The following is a 9,008-nucleotide window of genomic DNA, read 5'->3' as shown; positions in this document are numbered from 1 at the left end:
GTCTGCTACCAAAATTTCATGGGAGTCAAACCTGGTGGGAGTAAATTTATAACTTGACTACATCATCACATAACTCAACTTTTCTCTGAAATTTCAATTTAATCAATGGATGAATTTAGCATTTGTGACTGTGATTGATAAAAATAAACTGCTGGTGTTTAATAAAAACGTTTATTTCAACAGTGTAAAGCCATGTTGTTCAATATTAAGTGTCGCTTAATACATTTTCATAAAAACGATGTTGAAAATAAAACAAACCTTATCGGGTAATAATACACCACAATTAAAGTCTGAACATTGAATCTAATTTGCAACTAAAAAAGCACATAAATAAAACACTTTATTGATATACTGCATGTAATAATCGAGTATATAAAAATTCGCTAATCCTTGATAGCTTAAGTAGGCCAGGTGATGTCCGCCATCTCATCATTGCACCTTTAGCATTCCTGACGTTGCTTCCATCCCTTCAGGGAATTTTAGACGGCATCCAGGAACAAGCAGTTCTGGAGCAAAGATATAGAAAACTAAACTAAACGTTAGCATGTAGCTTTGGGAAGAAAACGGCCGCTGTGTTCGCACACAAACGTACCGAAGCTGATTCTGGACAAATAACACTATCGGTGGATGTCAAATAAATAAATAAATAAACCATTGTTGATTCATAAACACTGTAGTTACAACTTAGCCTTGTCCCTCTCTGGATAAATGTGTTTTGAAGTGATGTTGTGCGATGTTTGCTGAGTTTATAAATTGTGCAGGTGTAAGCAAAATGTTTGGGAGACTTGTTCAATATATGATTTTATTTCTGGTTATTGATATTAATCATGACAGAAAATAGTAATAGTATTTGTGTTTGAATGTCATTTCCTTTGCACTTCTAGTCATTTAGATATCAATGCTTATCATATTCTAGCAAGATAATTCCCTATCAATGATGTTTACAATATATGATAGTATATAAGAAAAAAAAAGTCTGTAATGGTTTATTGTTCATTATACATTTATGGTTGTTTTTGAGCATCCACTTATGTAATGTAACATGTAATTTTTGCAAATGCGTGTATAGTCGGATGACTTCCACTTAATTTGATCTAAAATCCAGGTGATGATGTTACAATGCCGATGTAATTGCGGTCGAATCGGTTCAACGTGTCTTTGCATCTCCATATTTAGGTTGGATGTTCTCCCATCTTATTTGGTTTCCTCTCAGGAGTGCATGTGAGCAGCCCAGGAATCATGCAGTCATCAACGGTTGCCAGCTGCAGGAAATGTCTTCATTTTCAACGGGAGAGTCTCACACCTGAGCTCAAGGCATCACCCTCCCGCACGCGCGTGCGCATGTGCGTGCACGCGTGAGTCAGCCGTCCGCTCCCCAGCAGGTCCGTCTTTAAATTGTGTCTGTGTTTTATGGATCTGTGTGTGTGAGAGAGCGAGCGAGCACGTGCAACCAGCATGTGTCCCATCCATCAGTGTTAAGATGGCACATTACTGTTAATGAATGATATTTGTGTTCCGTGTGGATGTCAGGAGGGAGGATCGGGGACGGGAAACAAGGCCTCCCCTATCACCTCACCTCCAGCCTCCTCCTTTTCTTTGTCACTCTTTTGCCTGTTTTGCATTTAAGGAATTTGTTCAGCCTAGATTTGGGTTAAGTTATGGGGAATGCCTCACAAAACAGGTCCTCCTGCCTAGGTCACGCAGTAAAAACATGTATTTTTAGTTGCATATGCTGTAATTCCAGTTCTTAGATACATGGAAACGTCCGTCGCTAGGAAATGAAAGAAGTGTAAAGTAAAGATATCGGCTGTCCCGATCACCAGTGGGAATCTCACCGTGTGGAAGAAGCTCATAATCCACTGCTCACAAATTGTTACGAGGTTGACTGCTGATGCAAGGAGAAGCACTGTGATTTTATGAGCACGGGGGGTAAAAGAGTCCCTTATGCTCTCAAATCATGGTGTTTGTAATATGCTGAACGAGCTGCGTGTTTGAAATGATCTCCGCTTCGGCGTTAAAGCAATACTACTGTTGCATTTATCCATCGCCCCTCTGTTCCTGCTGTGGTGGATACGTGGCCGAGGGGGCAAATAGACGTGCTTTCCCAGCGCAGATCAGGCTAATGCTGTTCTGTCACACAGCCCCCCCAGCAGATGTCACTCAGTCATTAGTGAAAGATGTGTGAGATGAAGCCGTGACTCCACACAGTCGGCAGGCTTTGATCAACACGCAGCGAACACGTCACCTCTCACCTCAGTGGGGGCAGCAGCGGCCTGCGTTGAATTACACTTCCACTTACATTGTGCACGCTAGTAGGATATTCGATCAATTCTGTCCCTCTTTGTTGCCGTCTACGAGGAAAATAATAGTGTCCTTTATTGGCAAACTTGACACAGACAAAGACAGGAAAACAGGCTGCAGGGATGTGGAAATCACAGGCAGCGCACGGCCATCAAATGAACCTGCGTCATGCGCTCAAATTGATAGCTTTGTGTGTTTTTTTGCCCCGGCGGTCCCCCTCACTACCTCAGTTCTACCTCTTGGGTTCATGCCCTGCTCAGGCTACAGTGTTGAGGGGACTCACCAGGAAGAGCATCGAACGTGTAGCGCAGGAATTTGACATTAGCTCACTGGTGTGGCGTTTCCTATGGCTGTGGTTAGTTGTTAACAGGCTGAAGTTGCACTACAGAGCCAACAATCGTCCCTTTCCGTTCCGAGGAAGACAAGCTGGAAAAAACCAAGAACTTTGTTTTCAGCCACACTGAACAAAATGCGTTGTGTTTAAAACATCCCGGATTAAATTAACTGTCTGGGTTTTTGCCAAATAAAAGTACGAGGATGTCATTTTGGTCTGGACTGTAAAAAAAAAAGCCGCTATATCTAACTTGTGCTTCGTTGGGCCAGAATTTATGCAGCTCTAGGCAGGAAGTGGCCCGAGTCAGAAACAGGAAACAGGAAATTATTAGCCAGGATGATCTGTACACACTGGCTGTAGAGTACATCAAGGGAACAACAACAGACACGCACCTGGAACTGTGTGTGTCTGTGTGAGGAAGAGGAAAACATTAGAGACAGAGAGGTCTACGGCCTAAAACTAAAGAATCGTGTCATCGTGTGTTTTCTGAACTTTTACCCCAGCCTGACACCTGCAGTATCACAGTCGAAACACATCACATCCTGAATGCATCACAACGTTCAGGTAAAATTAGGAACCACAGGAAGCACCTGAATAAAGGGAGCATGTTGTTGGCGCGCTGCATCTTCTGGCAGACTAAACTGTCTGTAATGGAAAAACAACATGAATGCAAACAGAAATGACAAGTAGTTCCCTAAATTATCTAATGGAGCCACAAGAAGAGATGCGTGGACACGTTAGCGTTTATATTATAATGAGATAACACGGTTTCTTGTTGGGTCAGGAAGAAACATACTGTAGAACTGATGGAAAACCATATGAGAGTGGTGTCCTAAGATGGGGGGTGTGATTCTGCATCTTTCTTGACAGTTTACAGTCTGGCTGAGTCATCTATTTATGTCACAGTCTCGGTGGGATGGATTTTTCCAGCTTTCCTAAAATAGGAGTCTGCCAGGACAGGTGTTTCCTGTGAGGGAGGACAGGAAAGTGGGGATAGAATGCTCATGTTTGTGTGTGTGTGGTGTGTGTGTGTGCGTGCGTGTGTGGTGTGCGTGCAGCTGATGGTTGGCAACATGGCACCTGTGTGTTGTTTAGTTGCATGCTAGTAGTTTGAGCTCCCTTTGAACATGCCAGTTTAGCTGTGCAGCTTTGGACATGAAAGTCTTCTATAATATCTCCAATAAAGCTGCAGATTCTTATTCTTAAGACATTGGCCTGCTCACTTAGTGGTAGTTGCTCGGAGTTGTCCCACATCATGAGAAGGTGCCACCAGAAACTTAAACCTGAACAATGAGGTTAAGAAAAGTCCCCCTTCTCCTCTAATTCTCCTCCCTCATGCTCTTTCTGTCCTCTCTCCATCTATCCTTTCTAATCCTGATGGTGTTAATTGAAAGTCAGGAGAGGGCACTCTTGCGGTTTCATTATTAATTTAACACTCAGGGTAACTTAAAGTGCAATTTTCACCCACATGTGGAACAGAAAAATCAATGGCCGCAACAGCAGCAAGCATCAAGGTTGATTACTGATGCACGGGACGAGACGGGCACGACAGCAGCCACTTGAAGTGAAAGAGTGATGTGTGTGGTGTCTGGGTGGTTTTGCTAAGTGTTACAGATGCATCTCCGCTGTTCTGACACCACCTCTGTGAACACAAAGACCATATCAGCTGATTAAAAATGACATCTGAGCCTGATGTATTCCACCGCGTATACAAGTTTCTGAGTTCTTTCATCATCCCGCGCACGCCGCGAGCAGCCTTATCACCTTTGTGCGCTTGTCTGTTGCACCGCTCCATGTGCATGCGTGACATCCAGTCGTCCCCCCCCCCCCCAGCTGTTCGCTGGTCGCTGCTCGGCTGAGGATTAAATGAGGGGAAATAAAGGTATATTGCTCAGTAATGCAATCTGTCCCACCAGTTGAGAGATGAGCAGGCTGCCCTTTGCGCTGAGCGGACACGCAGATGATTTAGAGCAAGCAGATGGAAAATTCTAATATGTTAGCCTAACCCCGAATGGCTAAGAGCTAATTTATTTCAGACCCTGCACAAGAATTACAGTTCTTGGATTTCACCCCCCACCCTACTCTTCCCTCTGAAAGCAGGAACGAGTCGGTAAAAAAAAGCGTCCAGCGCGGTTTGTTTTAATCAGGAAGGTGAAAACTGAAGTCAGTTGAAGATGCAGCGTAAGATGTCTGCCGCACACATTAGCCTCCTCACCAACGAGCTGTGTTTGTTCGTTTAGCTCCATTCCAGTGAACTTTAATTTGTCCATTCAAAATTATGACCGAGCTGTCGTGTAGGTGGTGTTGGTGTGACTTCATATTAGCGTCCCTCCCTGCTTCCTCTGCTCTTACGTTTAATTCCTGCACGTGTTCCCTCCACCAGACCCTTTAGGTCTTATTGAAAATAGAAAATGCATAAACATGTGTGATTAGGGCCAGGAAATTCACAGGCACATTTCCTGTTAATTAAGACAACACACAATCACGAGGATCCGCGCACCCAGCGTCGTCCCCTCCCCCTCGTTTGCCTCTCGCAGGATGAGGTATTTTACTGTGATCACCCCTAAGTGGACATGTCTGTCTTGATAAACACTTTATGCAGATCAGCTTCCACTTGTTTTCCTTTCTTTTAAGAGGGAGCGAGGGAGAGAGAAAGAGAAATAATACCTCTCTAATTGACCCATTTGGCCGCTCCTCTGCCCACAGGAGGGGGCCTGGGCTTTTAATGTTTGATCGGCCTAATTTCCCCAACACATCATTAGTGGCCATCTTCAGCCTCGACTCTTAATAACCTCTTTATGAGGCGAGTGGATGCCGTTAAAAGTCTTTGTCTCTCTCATCTCTCTCCACAGGTTCCGGAGCCTCCTCGTCCTCCTAATTAAGTCAGATATTTCAAAATATGCTAATGGAGGCCTAAACCTGTTTGAATTGAATAAGAATGCGTCTGCTGGACTCTCCCACCATTTACATAATTTCATTTTCAGGTAAAACACACTAATTGTGCATCGCATGGGTTTGTGCGACAGAGTGCAGGGATGGCGCGAGCTGGTGGCTTCTTTGTAGAAAAAATAAAAAGCGCAACACTAATTACAAAGCGAATGGCAGCGCTCCAGAGCCAGGTTTTATAAAAGCAACAAGCCATTTACACAGAGGCTAATAGATTCCTGAGCAGCTTCTTGGCCATTCCAGCAGTGTAGGGTGAGATTTTCAGAGCAAAAGCTGATGTTTTATTACACATTGTATTCTAATAATGGGTCAGCACTTGCAGTCTAATGTGCAGAGCAGCAAGCCACTAATTCTCATTCACTTGGCATTAGTAGCTGCTGAACTGTTGGCAAGGGATGAGAGAAGAACTGGAACCGTCAGGTGTCTTGTTCAAAGGGTCAGATCATATATGAGGAATAAACGAAATGGATGCTGGATTCCATGTTGCTCTCACAGGTCCTGGTGAGTTGCCAGTAAATGACAGCATGTTGACATCCTGCCTGTGCACGTGCGTTCAGACCTTCCCTTGTTTGGGAGCGTTTTGTTTTTGTCCAGATCACCAGCATCTCTCCCCCAGTATCACGCTATCAAACTTCCTTTCCTCAGTCAGTCGTGGTGCAGGCACTCAGCTGATGATTACCGACACAAACGTACCAGGACACAGCTGTGGAGAGGAACGGTGACTTCACGGGCAGATTTCAGACAGAACAATACCATTAGCTGGCTCAGAAAAACCCCACTGGGTTCTGTTCACAAGAAAAATCAGGAGGGTTGTTGTAAGAGGAGCAAAAAGTGGCGCGTGCACAACCAGGAAAAAACACAGGTGTGGGACAAAGAACTGAAGGAACCAGAAGGTCAGCACAGTCCCAGTGGCAATGTGTTAGTTACACTACAGGTAATATTCAGGTAATATTCCAGTTAAACAGATTAACCTCGAGATTGCCTCAAAAATAATAATGGCGAATGTTTTTGCTCTGCAGCTGAGGTCCATTCCCATCGTTGGGTTAAGTTATGGTTAACCAGGAAAAGAATTATGCTGGCTTTGTGCTGGCACATTTTCCAAAAATCTCTCATTCATTTGTGCATTTAAACAGACACTATTGTCTATTTTCTGCAGTAGCTGAAAATGACTTTTTTAAAATCAGTAAAAGCTTTGCCCTCTCTGTACATCCACTATTACCGGCTCCATACTTATTTTAACAATACGGCATTACTTGTAGGTACAAATGCAGTTTTTCTTTCTTAACATTGTCGTCCAGCCATGTTCCAGGACACCGTCGCTCCTCATCTGGCCATCAGGTTGTCTTCCCTGTGCTCCAGATTACCTTGTCCCCTGATTGCTACCATACCTGAGGGGGAGGTTTTTTCATACAAATTAGTGGATAAATAGATACTGCAGCACCATTGGCACTATTCAAGCCCCTTTCCCCCACCAACTGCACTCATCCAGCCTGGGCCTAATGACGGGGGCTGGGGAACAGTAATGAAAAACTATACATCACAATCAGCTGGACAGTCCTATTCATGGCTATGCATTATGCTCACTAGTCATAATCATCTTTGGTGTGACAGAGGGAGAGATGTGGAGAGAGGAGAGGAGGAAACAAGGGAGAGACGGCAGGAGTAAAGGGGAGAGATGGTAATAGGGGAGGAGAATAATATGATAGAAAAAGATGTGGAGTGAAATGGGCTGGAGAAATTATGGAATTGTGTGAAGGAAATGGAGGAAAAGTGGAAAAGGAACCATGGCAAAAGGCAAGAGGACTAGGACTGAAGCAGGATCAGGGTGGAATAGGTGTTTACAGAGATGATATCAGCTGCTTTAAGGTGTTCCTGCCACTGTTCAATAGTCCAGTACTTTGGCTCAGTTCAATGGAATAGTGAATATATGACATAATTACTAAATGCTGTTTATTTGCCCTCACATTTATATGCCACAGTGGGAGTTACGTCCGGTGAGCAACAAAATAGGCGTCAACATGGACCTACTCTTATGTTCCTAGGATAAACATGTCACAGCCTTTATAAGTTCAGTTTACAGGGTTTTATTCGCTGCTTTTAGATGTGAATGTGAAGCTGTATTCCATTATTTAGAGAAAGTGTAGATCAGGGCAATATACACCTGATTTTCTGTCCAAAGGAATATCGACAAATTCCTTTTTGTCTTCTCGCTGTGGGATGTCCTATTAGATTAAAGTTGGGGGGGGGTTCTTGTTAGGACGTAAAGGACATTTTTTGAAAACATGCATTTAATTAGGTCTAGGCAATAGCAGAGAACATGGCCCTGGGTGGCTTCCCTCAGAACCCTGGGTCAAATCCAAATGCTCCTCACCACAGAAGTCTGGTTCATTTGATCAGTAGGAACTAAAGTGTTTGGAACCTGCGTACCACGCTCGCTCTCAAGTACGCTTCATGTGTCGTCAAGGAGTGGGTAAAAGCAAAACAATGAAAACAGTCACGACAAAGACTTTAATCCACGATGACGACAGGACAGGAAGTAGGACAGACACAGATATTGTAGTGGAAAGACAAAAGAAATTCACTTTTCCCTTTATTTACCCTTTTCTGCTGCTCATTAAGCAGGATATCCCCTCTTCACAAGGTTATTCGTCTGCCACTGCACGCTGAGCCATCCACTGTCCTCAGGATGCAAGGTGTGTGTGTGTGTGTGTGTGTGTGTGTGTGTGTGTGTGTGTGTGTGTGTGAATATGCTGTCACAGTGTGAAGGTGCCTGGGTTAGCTGAAGGAAGGCAGAAAGCAAGCAGGGGAAAAGCTGATTGCCTGGGAAAAAAGAACGACAAGCCTGAATAAGGAAATGACAAAGGGAGGTAGACACACATACACATACACAAACATTCGCCCAGAATCCTTAGGGGGAGCTTTGTATTAGGACAAAGCAGCGTAATAAAAGTCGGATCACATAATCACTTTGACTGCAGTGGAAAACCTAGTCTTGCTAAAACCCAGGGGACAAATAATAAGGTTCTCCTATCAAACATGGTGGGCCCGGCTGTTACCAGGTGTCTTTGCACAAGTGTGTGTTGTTTGCAGAGCGATATGAGAGAAAACAATTGGAGATGTAGAAATATATTAAAACACCAGGATGCACACAGGTAGACACACACACAAACAGCCATATTTATAGACTGCCTGCTTACAAGCCACCAAATGTCACCGCTGTTGTTAATCCCGTACAGGCTGCCTAATGAGACCGTACTTCACACAGTCCGCTCTAAGGGTGTGTGCGTGCGCCTGTGTGTGTGTGTGCCTTAATTGCGTATGTTAACATGTCTATGAGTGCTGGTGCATGTTTGAAGTGCTGTGTGGTGTGGGTCACCCCTGACCTTGGGCCTCGCCAACATCTTTTTCCATCTCATTAAATATGTAT

The sequence above is a fragment of the Takifugu rubripes genome, chromosome 22 (genome assembly GCF_901000725.2).
Source record: "Takifugu rubripes chromosome 22, fTakRub1.2, whole genome shotgun sequence".
Taxonomy (NCBI): Eukaryota; Metazoa; Chordata; class Actinopteri; order Tetraodontiformes; family Tetraodontidae; genus Takifugu; species Takifugu rubripes.
Note: the sequence above shows the minus strand (reverse complement) of the source record.